The 19668-nt window shown below is 35.5% G+C and overlaps 1 pseudogene; it reads left to right on the top strand.

The window, feature by feature from the left end:
- Positions 1-15438: 15438 nt before the first annotated feature.
- LOC109674177 (aminoacyl tRNA synthase complex-interacting multifunctional protein 1 pseudogene) lies at positions 15439-16360 on the top strand (annotated as a pseudogene).
- The last annotated feature ends 3308 nt before the right edge of the window (positions 16361-19668 follow it).

Genomic DNA, 19668 nt, shown 5'->3' with positions numbered 1-19668 from the left:
GCTATAGATTGTTTAACAGGGTCGGATAGTTAATTTGTTACTAATTCTGCTCCCATTTGTGTGTCTTGTTCTAGTAATTTCCTTTTATCACCTTTGCTTTTGCGATGGTATTATTCAAATAACAGAAACACATTACTTCTTCCTCTCTTGTGAACTTTAGAAACTTCTTTGGGGAATAAGAAAATGGTTTACCTGATTTTCCTGAAGTGTTTCTCCTCGTTTCATGTAGGAAGGGCTTCCTTAGATTCCCCATGTCAGCAGTAAATTATTTAAAGAAGTCTCGTGAACAGAAGAGAAAAGTGTGGGTCTACTGACAACACTGTGATAAATAGTCATATTAATTATATAAAAAAAGCAAGAGTGAAAGTTCAAAATCCACCCTTACTCTCAGAACAGCTTTTTCTTTTTTCCCTTGACATAGGTTTTACTTTTAAACATTAAGCTTCCCAAAAAACAGACTACAGCCTCATCGTAAAGATTAGTTTAGCACATTCTACTTTTTGCTTTGGTTTCCATAGAGAAAAATTATGGCAGGATCTGATAATAACAGCAATCATCCTCCAGGACATGATAGAGTCAGTTTCCTGGTTTGGCTAGGTAAGGAATGAAAGCCTATTTCAAGCACTGGGTATGGCTGGGTATGGGCCACCCTCTAACATGAAGGTAGGTGTGGGAGGACAGGACCTACATCCAGAGACCAGAGAACAAGAGCAATGTAGGGTAAGGTAGAACAGGGATAAAAAAAAAATGGCAAATGACATTTAGACTAGAGCTGAATTGAAAGCCAGAGGACATTTTCAATTAATGGAAACTGGAGGCAGAATTACCTGAGAATGAGGGTCACCCACTTCAGGGAGTTTTGATAACAAGTTTGATAATTTGATAACATGCCAAGTTTCAGTTTTATTGGTTTGCTGTCTACACAAGGCTCTTTCCTGTGGGTCTGTTTAAAAAGCCCACGAGGCTCTAGGCAAGTAGTCCATAAGGATGACTTTCTTTTTGTTATAAATATGGTATAGTGACATGCCTCATTTACCAGTTAAAGCCATAAAGGCTTACTCAGAGCCGTTAATGGTTACTTAGGGGTGTTGAGCAGACACATGTTTCTCCTGCCAGCAAATACATTTAGCCCTCTTGTTAGGTTGTGATATGCTGCTTTTTCATGAGTTGTTAAGAAGGCCTAGGTAAGGAAGAGAGAGGATTCATGCCATATACTGTCCTCATCCTCTTTTTATTTATTTACCACAATCTTATCATTATAGTACTTTCTTTGAACAATAACAAAAATAGCCAAGGCAAAATTAATCCTTAGAAAACAGGCCATTTTTTTTTTCGTTTCCGATGGTACTGGGATTTGAACTCAGGACTTTGCTTTTGGGCAAGTGTTTTATCACTTGAGCCATGCCCCCAGACCCAACAGGCCACTTTTGAACAAAATATCTGTATGTAGTCTAGATATATATGAATATAGTCTAAACAGTTTATGATTCTATCAATTTGTTTTCTGGACATGTCAAGTTATATGAATTGAATGAATACAATTTAATATACTGACCCAGGCTATTTATTCTTCTTTAAAGATCATATTTGTAAAGCTACTACATAAGCCACTATAGAAATTAATGCTAATAGACAGAATCCCAATTTTAAGAGATGTCAAGAAGAACTTAGTTCTACTTTCTTTCCATGTATCTTTGTTTTAACTTTGTTATAATTTCTGTACTGAATTATACCTTTATAAAACCTTTAAATGGACCAAATGTGGTAGTTCAAGCCTCTAATCCTAGTTACTCAGAAGGTGGAAATCAGGAGGATTGTAGTTCAAGACCAGCCTCATCAACAAGTTTGCAAGACTTCATTTCAATGAGTAAAAAAATGTTGTCATCCCACCTATGTGAGGAACCATGAGTAGGTGATCCAGGCTGACCCAGGCATAAAGCAAGACTCTATCACAAAAATAACTAAAGCCAAAAGGGCTGAAGGCATGGCTCAAGTGTTAGAGCACCTGCTTAACAAGCATAATGCTCCAAGTTAAACCTTTAGTACTACCCCAAAAACAAAAGACTCCTTTTAAATAAATATTTACTTTCAAATTCAAACGCTCTTGTCACATGCTGGCTTTGACCTGATTGCGACAGTGAGGAAGCTACTCTGAAACACATGAAGTGTATGTGCAAAGTTGTGACTTTGAAGTAGGGTGTCCACATTGCCTAGAACTGCTTGTTCATGAATGTATCTTGGGTATTTTTGTTCCCTGAAAAGAGACCTCCATTTTAACTGTAACTCCTCACTCAGGCTTCAGTGGGGCCCATAGTTTTTAGGGATGGAAGATGTCTCCCTCTTGTTCATTCTTAGTTATTTATAAGAATCATGGATTGTGATTTGATGGATAGAGAGACTTGGGAACCAGAGACACTGATGTTCTTAAGATGCTCTTTGGTTGGGGACAGAGTACTGTCAAAGCTGAGAATGCTGGGCGTTCACTTTCACAAGCTTCATGTAGCTTCTGTGTGTGGCTTTGCTACTTTTGTTGGCAGAAGGATTGCTGCTCAGGACATAACAAGCCTTCCCCAAATGCTGGATAACATTCAATAAACAACCTCTCCATAAGGATCATTTTTATTTAACTTTAAATTACTTAAATTAGGCACTTTTGATTCTGCATGTACTGACAGAAGACTTAAAAAACTAACAATCTAAAATATAATACTAAAAAATGAAAGCCAGTATTGATTGATTGCATTCTAAATGATAGGCAGACAGGTAATTCACCTGTGTTGTTTCATTTAATAATACACCCTCACTTCGCAGTATAATCTATAGTTCTACATATAATTCAAGATGCAGAGGCAAAATTTCTTTAATTCTGCCTTATGAAGGAATATACAATTTACCAGCTAAGAGAAATGTTATGTTTGTTGTCATATTCTTAGAAAAAATAACTAATAAAGTAAATAAAACTTTTAATAGCTAAATCTACCATTGTCTCAATGGCAAGTTAGTAAAATCTTTACTATTCTACAGTTTGAGGAGACATACTTGGTCAGATATACTTTTAATTACTTACTGCACTTAATGGGTATTGTAATAGACAACACTATTTCACAATTAAGAATAATATGTAAATTGGTTTTTAAAAGAAAGAAGGTTTCAGCCTTGCTCTCTGAGTGGTATAAAAGTCTAAATCAATATTCATTAGCATACTGTATTTATAATACATTAGATGTTCCTCAAGCATTAAAAAACACACACATCAGTAACAACAGAAATACTCTAAGGAAGATAAAAGTAGAATGATGTGGATATAATGCTTGTTGCTGTACTTGAAATATATACACATAGCTTTTAGGAAATATAGTATACAATCATCTGAATTAAGTGGAAAAAATGTCAGGTCTGATGAGGACAGTTACATTTTAGCAGCTTATCTATTTATTTATTCATTTGCCTCACAATGCACTCACACATAGAGATGCAGACATTCCTTCCCTCTGCCTTATTCTATTTTTCTTTCTCAAAAATTATACAAACTGTATACACTATTATCTAGATATAAGTGCTCATGATAACTATTCAACTTGATGTTGTATATATTTTATTCTTTATTTTAAAAACTGCTTTATTGACATAGAGTTCACACATTATACAATTCACCCATTTAGTTTTTAATCCAATAGCTCTTAGTAGGTACACACATTGTACAACCAATCACTATAACCAATTTTAGAACATTTTTGTCATATATAAAAGAAATATTATGACCATTAGCACTTATTCCTTCTTTCTTCTCTCCATTATCCACCTAACTCCTCTTCCCATATCCCAAGCAATCACTTATCTACTTTCTGTCTCTGTATATTTTTCCTGGCATATTTAAAAAAATGTTCTTTCTTACTATATCTCCTATGATCAACCTCCATTCTACCCTCCCCACAACAATCACCTCTAGCAACCACCATTCAACTTGCTACACAATGAGATCAGTGGTTTTGAATTCCACTTATGAGTGAGATCATGTGGTATTTTCTTTCTGTGCTGGGATTGTTTCAATTAAAACAATGTTCTCCAGGTTCATTTATGTTCCTGCAAATCATAAGGCTTTCTTCTTTTTATGGCTGAAGATTATGTATATACACATTTTATTTATCCACTCATCTGTTTATAGATACTTTGGTTGATCCCATATTTGGCTAATGTGAATAATACTCTGAACCATCAGAGTTTAGATATTGCTTCAACATACTAATTTCATTTCCTTTAAATACATTGTAGTAGTGGGATTGCTTAGTCAAATGGTAGCTCTAGTTTTAATATTTTGAGGAAACTTCATACTATTTTCCGCAATGGATGCACTAGTTTACACTCCTGTGAGAAGTGTGGAAGTTTTCTCTTTTCTCCACATCCTCACCAACATTTGTGCTCTTTCTCTTTTTGATTATAGTTATTCTAACTGGAGTTAGGTAACATTTCTTTGCATTTTGTTGTGCATTTCTCTGATGACTAGTGATGTTGAACACTTATGAAAAAGTTTTATAAAAAAGCAGGTATATGAATAACTGCCTGTCACTTATATGTCTTTTTTTTTTGTCAGTACTGAAGTTTGAAATCAGAGTCTTGTGCTGGTGAGGCAAGTGTGTTAGTACTTAAGGCACTCCCCCAAGCTTATTTTGCTTCAGCTTATTTTTCAGGTAGGGTCTCATTTTTTTTGCCAAGGACCAACCTTGGCAATCTTCCTACCTCTGTCTCCTGCCTAGCAGAGATTACAGGCATAAACTATCACGCCTAGCTTGTTTTTTCAGACAGGGTCTTACTAACTCTTTCTACCAGGCTGGCTTTGAATCTCAGCCCTCCCATCTCTACCTGTCTCCTAGCTGAGATTCCTGATGTGTGCCTCCATGGCCCATCCTTATCTTTCTCTTCCTCTTTTTCCTTCTGCTTAGGAACAAACAATGACTTATATAAATTACTTCTGTCACTTTTGTGTTGCTTCTCCCATTCAGGATCGATGAAGGCCAAACAAACTAAAATGGGACACTCATGCTTAGATTTAGTGCAAGGACTTTGTGTTAAATACTGTAAGTGATAAAACTATTATTCTTGTAGAAAACATACTTTCTACTCTGATCTCAGAATCAGAGTGGACAATATTTCAGATTAAAGTGATAAGATTACCCCTAAACTGTCCACCAAATATTATCTTTCTTTTTTAGAAATGTCTCTTAAGCAAATTTCATAAACATCCTTGGTAACTCTTCTTAGAACTTAAAACTTCATTACCAGGAAACTGGTAGTAAAATTATAATGTTGCCTTGGTCTACTCTGCCACCCTTTTGCAATTTGGTGGCCTCATGAAGCACTTAAGCATCTTAATGTCTTCAGTCTGACACTTCGAAGTGGTCGTTAGCTAACGATTTTGGGCTTAATGCTACAGAGGCAACTGTGAGTTCATAAAAGAATAATGAAGACTTTTCCTTCCTAATTTGGGGTTAAGATGAACCATTAAGCAGATATGTTTTGTGTTGATGAAATGGAATTGAAAAACTAAAACATTCAAGAGAAATTTATAGCAAATGTACACATGATAGGCTTTCAAAGAATAGTTGTTAAGTTGAATTTAAAAATTAATACAAAAAAAAGAGCAAAAAAGTACAATGTATTTGTCTGAGGGGCATGCACATTCTGCAGTACCTACAAGAACCCAGGGAATTCCTTAAATTGACTTGCTATTTGTTCCCTTCAGACTGAAATACAGAAAATAAATGAACAATGCAGCAGAGGTTATACTGGCAAAGAAACTTCCTGGAAGATTTTTGGAATTTATAGAAGAGATATGGCTGCATCAAGCATATGACCCAACCAGAGTTTTTAAATATTTTGAATTTCTATATTTTCCATGTAGGGATTATGTCATTAAATTGATACTTGGGATAAATATTGGTTCAGGAAAAATACTGATATGAACTTTGGAACTCTTGAATAGTGTCTAGTGAAAAAATATGATATATTATAATTTTAAAAGTTGAAATTTATGCACAAATCTTTCATTATACTGTGTAGTTTAAAGTGAGTGCATTTGTTTTGAAGAAAATAGACAGAAGAAGTTATTGTTCCAGTGAAAGATGCCTTGCTAGAGGTACTATAACATGTTAAGTTGGGAAATATTTGCTATTTTTTATAGTATGGACTTAATTTTTCTTCTCTTCTCCTTCCTCCTCTTTCTTCTTCTTTTTTTATTCAAGTCTAATATATACAAAAACTGTGGACATATATTATATACATATCAGTGAATTTAGACATACACATACACATGTGATACCATAATCATAACAAAAGTATGAAACATATTTATCACATAACTAAAAATTTTTTGGTACTCTTGTGCATTTCTAACAGCATTTAAAGTGACCATTGTTATTTTTAGATATTATGTTATGCAGCAGATGTTCAGAACTTATCCATCTTGCATAATATAAACTTTATAACCTTTGCAGGAAAATTTCCAATTTTCCTTCCCCCACCTCCTGGTAACTGCCATATTGTATTCTCTGTTTCTATTATCATGATTATTTTTGATACCTTAGATAAACTCTACCATTCAGTATTTGTCTTTCAATGATTGGCTTATTTAACTTAGCATACTGTCCTATAGGCCTATCCATGTTGTTGGAATAGCAGGATTTCCTTATTTTTCAAGCTTGAATAAGATGGAAATATTTACTGTGCCAGTCTTATAATTTCCCCTGCATAAATTGCTCTAATTTTTATAGTGATAGAGGTAGTAAAATTATATTTTCTTTATGTTACTCTGTTGTTATATTGGTGCTAGATCAGTGACTCAAAATTAGGTTAAGATGGCTACTCTTTAAAAAAATTCATTAAAATAGATGAAATGTCCCAGAATGCTGGCTTTTTAAAATAACTGATTACAGACTTTTTAAAATAACTTGCTTTAAAATAATATTTGATTTCAGGCATATTTATCACATAGAATTGTTATGAGAGACAGAAAAATATCAACAAACTGTTCAGTGGAGGATCCAAGATGGTGACTATGGTACAGAAGCAGACAGTGTGAGCTCCGTGACTCAAAAACCTTGCTGAGATGCTGGAGCCACACTTGACAGAAATAAAGCACCAAGGAGAATTAAAACTCTGACACACTGAACTCCTAATATGTACAAAGCATCTCCATGCCACATTACACTGAGGAGGGCTCCCACCACATCCAGATGGCACTGTCACTCCAAACCTGCTTGGGAGACAGTTGGCAGACCAAACAGAGAAAGGGGGCAAGGCAAAGAAACAAGCATAGTAAAGAAGTACAGTGAATAGCCACCTCTAAAGCAGGACAGCTGGTGGACTATAGGAATGATATCCTGAACCTGAGGAAAGCATGCAAACTTAAACTGCCACACTTCACTGAAGGAGGAGGTGACTAAGCAGCTGCCACTGAAAGAGAGAAGAAAAAAACACTAACCACAAGCCAACTGCCTGGCGAGATTATGACAGAGCTTCTGCTTAAATACCAACACCAGGTCTGGATGCTGGAGGAGTAACACCAGAACTTAAACTAAGATTGAAATTCTGTTGTTCCTGAACCTGGAGTTTCTTTGTTTCTTTGTTTGTTTTGTTTCTTGTTTGTTTGTTCATCTCTGCTGATATATTTGGTTTTTGTTGTTGTTAATTTTACTATTGTGAGTTTTCTATTTTTAGTTTTATTCCTATCATCTTTTTTCTTTTCTCTTTCTATACTATCAACTTAACTATTATCATCCCTTCATCTCTACTTTTACCTCCTTCACTTTCCATCTTTCTCCTGTGCTAAAACCCATTGCTCCCCTATCACATAACTTATTCTACCCCCTCTCACTTACTCTTTTCCCCCAGCCCTCACCTTCCCCTCCCATTCTCCCCTAACCTGTCACCAGACTACCCCTCCCTTCTTCACACTCATCACCCATTGAACTACCTACTATACCAACTTTATACAACCCAGAACCTCTGCAATCCCTAACACAACACCCTCTTCTACAACAACAGAAATATACCCAAACACACACAAGGACCACAAAAATAGCAGCCCCAACACTGCTTTCTCCACCCATCCACCCCACTTCCCATTTCCACCTTTAGTGCCACACTACCCAACTCCCCAAATTTCTATAGCTAGCATTACAAATGTTAACCCCCCCAACTCCCACTGCTTATAGATATTACCACCAGAGGATCTTCTATATAACACATAAACTACTGTTCAGGTATTAAACCTGTGAATTAGTTAATACTAAATTACACTCAGACCAGGGACAGAAATAGTGCACACACACTCTTAACTAAAAACCCAATATATCCAGAAAATGGAATTAAATCAGGGGAAAGAAAACAGGTGACTGAAACCACCAACTAGCCTATCAACAACAGAGTTGCACAGTACCAAGTGGAGCAATGGGAAGAAGAAAAAGGGAGGGAAACCATTCTCCCCCCCAAAATAATTTAATATAGGATTCTGAGGGAAATGAAGAAAACAGATGCCCAGTTATGAACTCCAACAAACAAAGATAAATGACACCTAGGAACCCAAAAATGTCCACAAGAAGAATCTCAAAGAAGAAATCCTGCAAGTAATCACTGATAATTTCATGGAGATGTTACAGACATGGTTAACCAAAATGTACAAGAGGCACTAAAGAAATTTCAAGACACCAAAAATAAAGAATAGAAGAAGACACAGAAACAAATAAATGAATTCATAGGAGCCCTAAATAAACACCAAAATGAAACAGAGAACAATGTAGAGAGATAAATGAATTAAAGATGATAGTAGACAACATTAAATAGGAAGTGACCCACAATATGGAAAACCTCAGAAGGAAGAATGAAACAGAAACACAAAACAGAGTGGAAGTCCACTCAAGCAGACTAGAACAAGCTGAAGACAGAATCTCAGAACCTGAAGATAAAATGGAAATTAAAGGAAAAACTGAAGAGCTATTAGTCAAAAAACTTAAGTCCTGTGGAAGGAATATGCAAGAACTCACCAACTCCATCAAAAGACCAAACCTGAGAATCATGGGCACTGAAGGAGAAGAGGTCCAAGCAAAAGGGATTTGTAATGTATTCAATAACATAATAACAGAAAATTTCCCAAATCTAGAGAAAGTTATGCTCCTCCAGGTACAGGAAACCTCCAGGGCACCAAATAGACTTGACCAAAATAAAACTTCCCCATGATATATTATCATTAAAACAACAAGCACAGAGAATAGAGAAAGAATATTGAAGGCTGTAAGAGAGAACAAACAAATAACATACAAAGGTAAACCCATCAAAATCATAGTAGATTTCTCAATGGAAACCTTAAAAGCAAGAAGAGCATGAAGTGAGGTATTCCAGGCACTGAATGAAAATAACTCAACCCTAGGATATTCTACCCAGCAAAATTATCATTCAAAAGAGATGGAGTAATACAAGTCTTCCATGATAAACAGAAACTAAAACAATATGTGACCACCAAGCCACCACTACAAAAGATTCTTCAAGGAATTCTGCACACAGAAAATGAAGGCAAACAAAACCATGCAAGGACAGGCATAACTAAACCACAAGAGAATAAAAGACAAGGAATCAGAGAGTAACATGGATTCAGCTACACACAATCAAACCATTAACCAACAAAAACAACTAAATGACTGGAATCACCACATACATATCAATATTAACACTGAGTGTTAACAGACTTAATTCGCCCATCAAAAGACACCATTTGGCAAACTGGATTAAAAAGAAAGATCCAATGATCTGTTGTTTTCAGGAGACCCATCTCATTGACAGAAAAAAGCACTGGTTTAGGGTGAAAGGCTGGAAGAAGATTTACCAAGCCAATTATCCCTGAAAACAGGCAGGAGTAGCAATACTTGTCTTGGACAAAGTAGACTTCAAACCTACATTGATCAAATGAGATAAAGAAGGACATTCCATACTAATAAAAGGGGAAATAGACCAAAAGGAAATAACAATTATCAACCTATATGCATTCATCATCAGTGCACCCAATTTCATCAAACATACTCTGAAGGACCTAAAACTGCATATAGACTCCAACACAGGGGTAGTGGGAGACTTTAATACCCCTCATCACCAATAGGTAGGTCATCTGAACAAAAGTCAATAAAGAAATTCTAGAACTAAATCATAGCATAGATCAAATGGATCTAGCTGATGTCTACAGAGTATTTCATCCAACTTCTGCGCAATATACATTCTTCTCAGCAGCCTATGGAACTTTCTCCAAAATTGATCATATCTAGGGCACAAAGCAAGCCTCAACAAATACAATAAATAGAAATAATCCCCTGCATTCTATCTGATCACAATGCACTAAAACAAGAGCTCAACAACAACAACTACAAAAACAGCAGAAAATATGCAAACAATTGGAAGCTGAACAACACAATGCTCAATGATCAGGGGTTCATTATTAAAATAAAAGAGGAAATTAGGTTCCTGGAAGTTAATGAAAATGAAAACATGACCTAATGGAACCTGTGAGACACAGCAAAGGCAGTCCTGAGAGGAAAATTTTAAAGCCATGAGTGCATTTATTAAAAGGACAGAAAGTTCTCAAATCAATGACCTAATGCTACATCTCAAATACCCAGAAAAATGAACAAGAAAAACCCAAAACAAGCAGAAGGAGAGAAATAATAAAAATAAGGGCTGAAATTAATGAAATAGAAATAACAACAACAACAACAAAAAAAGAATCAATGAAACAAAAAGCTGGTTCTTTGAAAAAATAAACAAGATTGACAGACCCCTTGCAAATCTGACTAAAATGAGAGAAAAAAATCAAACCAGTAAAATCAGAAATGCAAAAGGGGAGATCATGACAAACACCACAGAAATCCAGAACATCATCAGAGACTACTTTGAGAACCCATATTCCAATAAATTTGACAATCTTGAAGAAATGGATAAATTTCTAGATATTTATAATGATCCAGAATTGAGCCAAGAGGATTTTAACCACCTGAATAGATCTATAACACAAAATGATACTGAAGCAGCAATAGTCTCCCAATAAAGAAAAGTCCAGGACCTGATGGATTCTCTGCTGAATTCTATCAGATGTTTAAAGAAGAACTAATACCAATCTCCTTAAACTTTTCCATGAAATAGAAAGGGCAGGAACACTGCCTAACTCATTCTATGAAGCCAGTATTACACTCATCCCAAAACCAGACAAATATACCTCCAAAAAGGATACCTACATGCCTATCTCCTTCGTGAACATCAATGCAAAAATCCTCAATAAAATAATGGCAAACTGAATCCATCAACATATTGGAAAGATCATTCAGCACAACTAAGTCAGCTTCATCCCAGGGATGCAGGGGTGGTTCAACATAGGCAAACCTATAAATGTAATTCAGCACATTAGTATAAGCAAAGACAAAAACCACTTGATCATCTCAATAGGTACAGAAAAAGCCTTTGATAAGATCCAATAACACTTCATGATAAAAGCTCTAAGAAAATGAGGAATAGAAAGAATGTACTTCAACATTGTAAAGTCTACATAAGACAAACCTATAGCTAACATCATAATTAATGGAGAAAAACTGAAAACACTTTCCCTAAAATCAGGAATGAAACAGTCCTATTCAACATAGTCCTGGAATTCCCAGCCAGAGCCATTAAGCAAGAAGAAATAAAAGGAATACAAATAGGTAAAGAAACTGTCAAAATATCCTTATTTACAGATGACATGATCCTATATCTTAAAGACCCAAAACACTCTACCCCAAAACTCCCAGATGCCATAAGCAGCTTTAGCAAGGTGGCAGGATACAAAATCAACTTACAAAAATCATTAGCTTTTCTATACACCAACAATGAGCAAATTGAGAAAGAATATATGGAAACAATTCCATTTACAATAGCCTCAAAAAAAAAATCAAATCCCTAGTAGTAAACTTAGCAAAGGATGTGAATGATCTCTACAAAAATCTACAAACCCCTGAAGACAGAGATTGAGGAAGACTACAGAGGGTGGAGAGATCTCCCATGCTCATGGATTGGTAGAATCAAAATAGTAAAAATGGCTATACTACCAAAAGCAATCTACATGTTTAATGGAATTCCCATTAAAATACCAATGACATTTATCACAGAGATTGAAAAATCTACCCTAAAGTTCATTTGGAAACACAAGAGACTACAAATAGCCAAGGCAATACTCAGCAAAAAGAGCAATGCTGGAGGTATCACAATACCCGACTTCAAACTATATTATATGTGGACATTAGATCAAGGGCAAACACAACAAGGGGATTGGACTATGAGCACATGATAAAAGTGAGAGCACACAAGGGAGGGGTGAGGATAGGTAAGACACCTAAAAAACTAGCTAGCATTTGTTGCCCTTAACGCAGAGAAACTAAAGCAGATACCTTAAAGCAACTGAGGCCAATAGGAAAAGGGGACCAGGAACTAGAGAAAAGGTTAGATCAAAAAGAATTAACCTAGAAGGTAATACCCACACACAGGAAATCAATGTGAGTCAATGCCCTGTATAGCTATCCTTATCTCAACCAGCAAAACCCCTTGTTCCTTCCTATTATTGCTTATACTCTCTCTACAACAAAATTAGAGATAAGGGCAAAATAGTTTCTGCTGGGTATTGAGGGGGGGAGCGGGAGGGGGTGGAGTGGGTGGTAAGGGAGGGGGTGGGGGCAGGGGGGAGAAATGAACCAAGCCTTGTATGCACATATGAATAATAAAAGAAAAATGAAAAAAAAAAATAAATAAACATGTTAACTAAAAGAAAAAAAAAAAAAAGCAATAGCAATAAAAACAGCATGGTACTAGTACAAAAATGGAAATGAAAACGAGTGGAACAGAATAGAGTACCTGGATATGAATCCACACAGCTCTACCCACATAATTTTTGACAAAGTCACCAAAAACATACGATGGAGAAAAGACAGCTTCTTCAACAAATGTTGCTGGGAAAAGTAGTTATCTGCCTGAAGAAACCTGAAACTAGATCTATGTTTATTACCCTGTACTAGTATGAACTCAAAATGTATCAAAGACCTTAATATAAGACTGGAAACTCTGAAGTTAGTACAGGAAAGAGCAGAGAATACCCTGGAAGCAATAGGTATAGGCAAGGATTTCCTCAATAGAACCTTAGCAGCTCAGCAACTAAGAGAAAGGATGGACAAATGGGACTACATAAAATTAAAAAGCTTATGTGCAACAAAAGAAATGGTCTCTAAACTGAAGAGACCACCCACAGAGTGGGAGAAAATATTTGCCAGCTATACATCAGACAAAGGAGTGATAACCAGAATATACAGAGAACTCATAAAACTAAACTCCCCCAAATCAATGAGCCAATAAGATCTGGGCAACTGAACCAAACAGAACTTTTTCAAAAGAACAAATTCAAATGGCCAAAAAACACATGAGGAAATGCTCACCATCTCTGGCCACAAAGGAAATGCAAATTAAAACCACACTAAGATTCTACCTTACCCCTGTTAGAATAGCTATCCTTTAAAACACCACCAACAACAGGTGTTGGTGAGGATGTTTGGGAAAAGGAACCATCATACATTACTGGTGGGCATGCAAGCTAGTGAAAGCACTCTGGGAAACAATATGGGGGCGTCTTAAAAATCTAAGCATAGACCTGCCATATGATCCAGCAATCCCACTACTGGGGATATACCCAAAGGAATGTGACTCAGGTTACTCCAAAGGCACCTGCATACCCATAATTATTGCAGTGCTATTCACAATAGTCAAGTTACAGAAATAGCCAAAATGCTCCACTACTGACAAATGGATTAAGAAAATGTGGTACTTATACACAATGGAATTTTACTCAGCCATGAAGAAGAATGAAATCTTATCATCTGCAAGTAAATGGATGGAACTGGAGAACATCATCCTGAGCGAAGTTAGCCAGGCTCAGAAGACCAAAAATCATATGTCCTTCCTCATATTTGGACTTTAGATCCAGGGCAAAGGCAGTAATGTTGTTGGATGTGGGTCACACGCTCAAGGGGAGAGCACATATGGGAGGAATGAAGATAGGTAGGAAACCCAAAACTTGAAAGTGTTTGACGTCCCCACTACAGAGGAGCTAATACAGTAACCTTAAAATGACAGAGGTCAATATGGGAAGGTGACTGGGAAGTAGTGAGGAGGTCTGGTAGAAATGAATCAATTTGGATTGTAATATGCTAGTGCATGGAAGCAATGCTAGGAATCTGTCTGTATAGCTATCCTTATCTCAACTAGCAAAACGCTACATCTTTCTTATCATTGCTTATGTCTTCCCTTCAACAAAATTGGAGAAAAGGGCAGAACAGTTTCTTCCTGGAAGCCAAGAGGTTGAGGAAGAGAGGGAGGGGGTAGGGGGCAGGGGGAAGAACTGACACAAACAATGTATGCACATGTGAAAATGAATAAAGGAAAAAAATTGTTCAGTATTGTTTCTTTTGTAATTTTTGGTGTATTGAAGGATTGCCTTCTTTTCTTTTTTCCATCATAGACAATTGAGACCAAACTATAGTTATGATATTCTTCATGAGCATGGTTCCATTCAATTGAGTAGTTTAGGTTTAATGGTCATTTATTTGTTTATGGATTTTAGCCTGCATAACTAAAAATGTAGGGGTTATACTTATATGTGAAGATTTTTTCCTCTAGTGTTACTCATTTTGAACTTGTGTTGAACAGATATTTCATTTGCAAAGAAGCTAAAATTAAAACAAGCAAAGAGATAAACTTTTGATGCTGAACTGTCTTTCAGTCAGGAGTTGAGAAATGTTTTATGTGCCTGATAAACACAATTGACTGGGAATCACATGAATCACATTTTATTTTAAAATATTGTATGTAGTGATGCTGTTGTGGCTGAGGTGGTAGAGTGCCTGCCTACTAAGCACAAGTCCCGAGTTCAAACTCCAGTACTGAAAAAAAATGCTGTATGCAGTTCAGTTACGTAATAATGCTTAAAAGAAGACAATGTTACAAAATGGTTTATAACTTGAAGACTCCAAGTTTATTCTTTATGCCATGGAATCTAGTTGAAATTCTCAGTACATTGAAATTGTTGGCTGTTTGGCTTTCAAAAGACTAGCATGTGTGTCACACAGATGGTGGCTGAAAGAATGGAAACAGGTCAAGTAAGTCCAGCCAGATACACAGACCTGGCTTACATTGTTTTGAAATCACTGTCATGTTCATATTCTCATATGGTCAACTTTGACCATGCACAGTTAAAAATCATTATAAAGAAAATGGGATCTCTGTTCACTGCTTCATTAGAAATATTCAATATACAAAAGTACCATGTAAGGCAGGAATTCAGCAATTCTCTCTACTTTAGAACACAGGGTCTTCTGCCATTTTATGGTAAAAATGGCCACTAGTCAAGCTGTTCTGAAGAGACTGGAATAAGAGTGTGTAGACGCAGATCAAAATATCAAATATCTTAAGTAGCAAGTTGTTCTTCTTAAGGAGAAAACAATTTTGCAGGCAACTTTGAGAGAAGAAAGGAAACTTTGAATTGAAAATGCTGAGCTGAAGAATGAAATTGAAGAACTAAAATATGAGGTAGTTCAGTCAAAAATTCAAAATGGAGTGAAGCAAATACCATTCCTGTCTCATACTCTACTGCAAACTATTCTACAGTTTCTGAAAATGTGATGCAATTTACACCAATGACAATCATCTCTTCTGGTATCAAAGAACAGATAAAAGGAGGGGGAGAAGAAGAAAAGAAGATGAAGAAGAAAACTGAAAAGAAAGGAGAGAAGAAGGAGAAAAAACAGCAACCATTATTAGGAAGTGCTGACTCTAAGCCCATAGATCTATTCAGTCTGGATCTTTGAACTGGTTGCATCATGACTGCCAAAAAGCACCCAGATTTTTTGTATGCAGAAGAAGTTGGAGAAACAACCCAAGGACTGTTATCAGTGGACTGGTAAATATGTTCCTCCCAAACAGATGCAAAATTGCATGGTGATACTACTTTGAAACCTGAAACCTGCAAAGATGCAGAGTACTATCTCCAGCAAAGGTGATGTTTGCTAGTTCACCAGAGAAGGTTAAAGTTTTGGCTTTTCCTAATGTGTCTGTTTCTGGATACAGAATTACTTTTGATGCTTCCCCTGGACAGCCTGACAAGGAGCTGAATCCTAAGAAGAAGATTTCGGAGCAGATCCAACCTGACCTGTACACTAATGATGAGTGTGTGGCCACGTACAAAGAAGCACCTTTTGGGGTGAAAAGGAAAAGAGTGTGTAGAGTTCAAACCATGGCCAAAAGCACAATGAAATAAGACAAAATGCTTCTTTACTGAAATGCATTACAGAAAATTTTAATAACAATAAAAAGTAAGATATTTGAAACATAAAAAAAGGAAAATGGGTTTAACTCAGGGAAGTCCTGGTAGGTCAAATAGGTGAGCAAGTAATTGTATAAGGTTCATCTCGTAAATATCTATAACTGGAACTTTTGAGAAATTATTCTGACAGCTTATTTTCTTCTTTATCTATGTCTCATATTTAAACTCCTCAAAAGAGTGTCATTGATTCCTTCTGAAAACACCAGCCTTCTACATCCATTCTTTTAAAAGCTGTGTTACTTAATTCGGACTCCATTTTTCCACAAATGTGGTTTTCTTGTTCTGTCTCTTTCTCCTACAGGTAAGTTTTCTTAATAATGTGAATTATTCATGGGCTGTAGCTGGATAAAAGGTGCCATTTAAATCATAGTATTTAGAGCGAGAAAAACAAAACACTTAAAAAGCAAACTTGACTTTTAAAAGGAAGGTCCAAATTTCTGAGCCTTTTGAGTACTTAACTTTGTAGCATTGGCATTATGAAAGATCCATCAAGTTTTGACAACCCCAATTTTTTAAGCAAGATGAAAGAAAATTATAACACTTTGTTTTTAGTTTGTTGAAGTAAGATTCTCCCTTTGGCTATGATCAAAAAGAATCACTTTCTAATACTCTTGGAAGACATACTGACTTCTGAACATGTTCCTAAATATTTCAACAATAGGGCTTTCTGAAGTTAGTAACAATTTTAGTATGGAAAAGTATTTAAAGAGAATTTTCCAGACTTACTACTGCTAATTTCCATATTTACTCTATTGGGGCATATGTGTGATAGTAGAGATAATTAGATGAGGATAAACAAGATATTATATATCTTTCCCCAAATATTTATTTATTGTGTTAAATATTTATGAAGTAGTAAAAATCAGAATTTTTGACTGATAACTCAGCAGACAAAAAGATATCAAATGATACTTTTGCTTTCTCTCATTGTTTCTTTTCAAAATAATAATAGAAATAAAAATGGAAATAACAGTAAAAGTTATAACTAGTGCTATAATATGAGTAGACAGCAATACAAAAAGAGAAAGAATTAATGTCTAGGAAATAAATTGGTATTTTAAGGCAAAATTTGGAGAACAGTCTTTGAAGATGCAATTAATGGAGATATTTTTAATATTGGTTCTTATAATAAGGTATATAAAAATATAATTTGGCATAAATATTATGTTCTCCTACTGAAAATTTTCTCCTTTTAATAAAGAGAAAATTCCTTTCAAATAGTTATAAGGCTGCCACATTTCTTGCTGAAAGACAAAACTTTTTGTTTTTAGAAGATCTCATTTTCATTCTCTCAAGCTGAAGTTTAGTCTTCAGTTCTATAGTTCTATTATGAATAAATCGTCTATTCTCTTCATGTACCTCAGAAAGTTTTCAAACACAGATAATAAGAGCTTGTTAGCTTTCTTCTTTCTCTTAAACTGTTGATAGTTGCCAAAGACAATAACACTTTGGTAAAGCAAGTTGGCCATGGATGTTTTTCAGACTTTGAGATGTGTGTACTGCTGAGCATACTACTCTATAAGGTTATTCTGTGGGGTTTCTTGGGATATTTCTGTTTCTTTTTCAGAGGAGACTATGAGTGCACACTAAATGTTCATAATTGTTACAGTTGTATCTTTGATATATATATATATATATATGCTTATATATATGCTTTTATATAGATATATATGCTTTCATATATATATATATATATATATATATATATATATATATAGGTATATGAGAATATGAACTCAAGGGCTCACACTTCCTAGGTTGGCACTCTACTATTTTATTTTTAAGTTGTAGGTAAGTGACATGTTTTAATCTGACAAGTACATTTAACTCTGTATTTGAAGTTGATTCATGTCACATTTCCTCTGCTTTGACATGATGAGACTTAAAGGACATTGACGTGATCAAGAAGGATTGGTTGCTGGGCATTTGGAGACTGATCCTGTGAGCATTTGGGCATTCAGCCAGTGACATTATGATCTTTCCAGACACAAAAACTAAATGACACCAAGGCTTCTGTTCTCTTGATCCTATTTGTCATTATAAACATTCTTTCTTTAATACATAATGCCCCTCTGTATTTTGCTTTTAATTTCTACTCACAATCTCCATGTCAGGACCTTCTTTCACCCTTATATTACTGCAATGGCCTCCAACCTTCCCACTGTCTAAATGTTACTCTCAATGAATCTTATTAATGCATTCCTATGAGTCTGTCTCTGGTCTGCTGAAAAATTTTGAAGAATACTTCTTAAAATATTCTTAATTCACTCCATACAACCTTTGTTAATACACACAGGATTATAAAATGACTTAATTGGGTTACTGTAATTGAATAGATTATTGGACATTTGATAAAAGTGAGACCTAGGAAGTTTAGGTGATGGGCCCAGTTTTATTGGTTATTAGGAAGAAGGGTTGGAACTGAAACAGAAATCTCTTGAATTTTTGTCATATCTTCTATTTTATTCCACAATGCATTAAATTTAGTGTTTTCTCCTACCATAGGAGCACTTGTTCCTAAAGTCAGAAACTTGAAAAAGCATCCAGAAGTGATAGAAGAGAATTCTAGTGAACTGGATCACCACGTTGAAGGATTTGTGAGTAAAAACTGTATGCTTGAGCTGGTGCATCTGTTGTCAATCATAATTGTATTAAATTGCATCTGGAGTGGGAAAGCTGTTTAAAAAATAGATAAACAGGTGAATGAAAACTTGGTTATAGAACATAATCTTCAGGATATAATTTCAGTGCAAAAGCTTGTTGGAAGTTGCAATGACAATTGCAGGGAGTAAGGAAATGTATGTCAGGAACCACTTCCATGGGATCCTGATCAGTTTTGAAATTTCTTATGTTTATTTAATTTTTCCATTTACTCATCCACTGAAGTGACCTCATCAGTAATGTGCTCTTTATTATCTTTTTTCTTTTTTATCTCTTTACCAGTGTTTCTTGGATTCATCCTTCAACAAACTGCTTTCACTCCTTTCATTGTATTTTTTTAGTGTCTTCTAAGGGAACCTAGGTGAAAATAATTGTTTAGGATGAAACTTTGACTCTAGTTGTTCTACCTGGTTATTCAAAAGCAGTTCTATTGCTATCCCCTAGGAACTTCCCTACTATATAGTGCTACCATTGTTATTGGAAATCTCTTGTCATTGCCTCAACTGCTCTCTTAAGAGACTTAGAACTTCCTTGCGCTTCAAATTTAGGTCCTTGCCTGCCTTGATGGGATTTTTAAGATA

Source organism: Castor canadensis, chromosome 5, assembly GCF_047511655.1.
Source record: "Castor canadensis chromosome 5, mCasCan1.hap1v2, whole genome shotgun sequence".
Classification (NCBI taxonomy): domain Eukaryota; kingdom Metazoa; phylum Chordata; class Mammalia; order Rodentia; family Castoridae; genus Castor; species Castor canadensis.
Note: the sequence above shows the minus strand (reverse complement) of the source record. Positions and strands in the feature narration are given on the sequence as shown.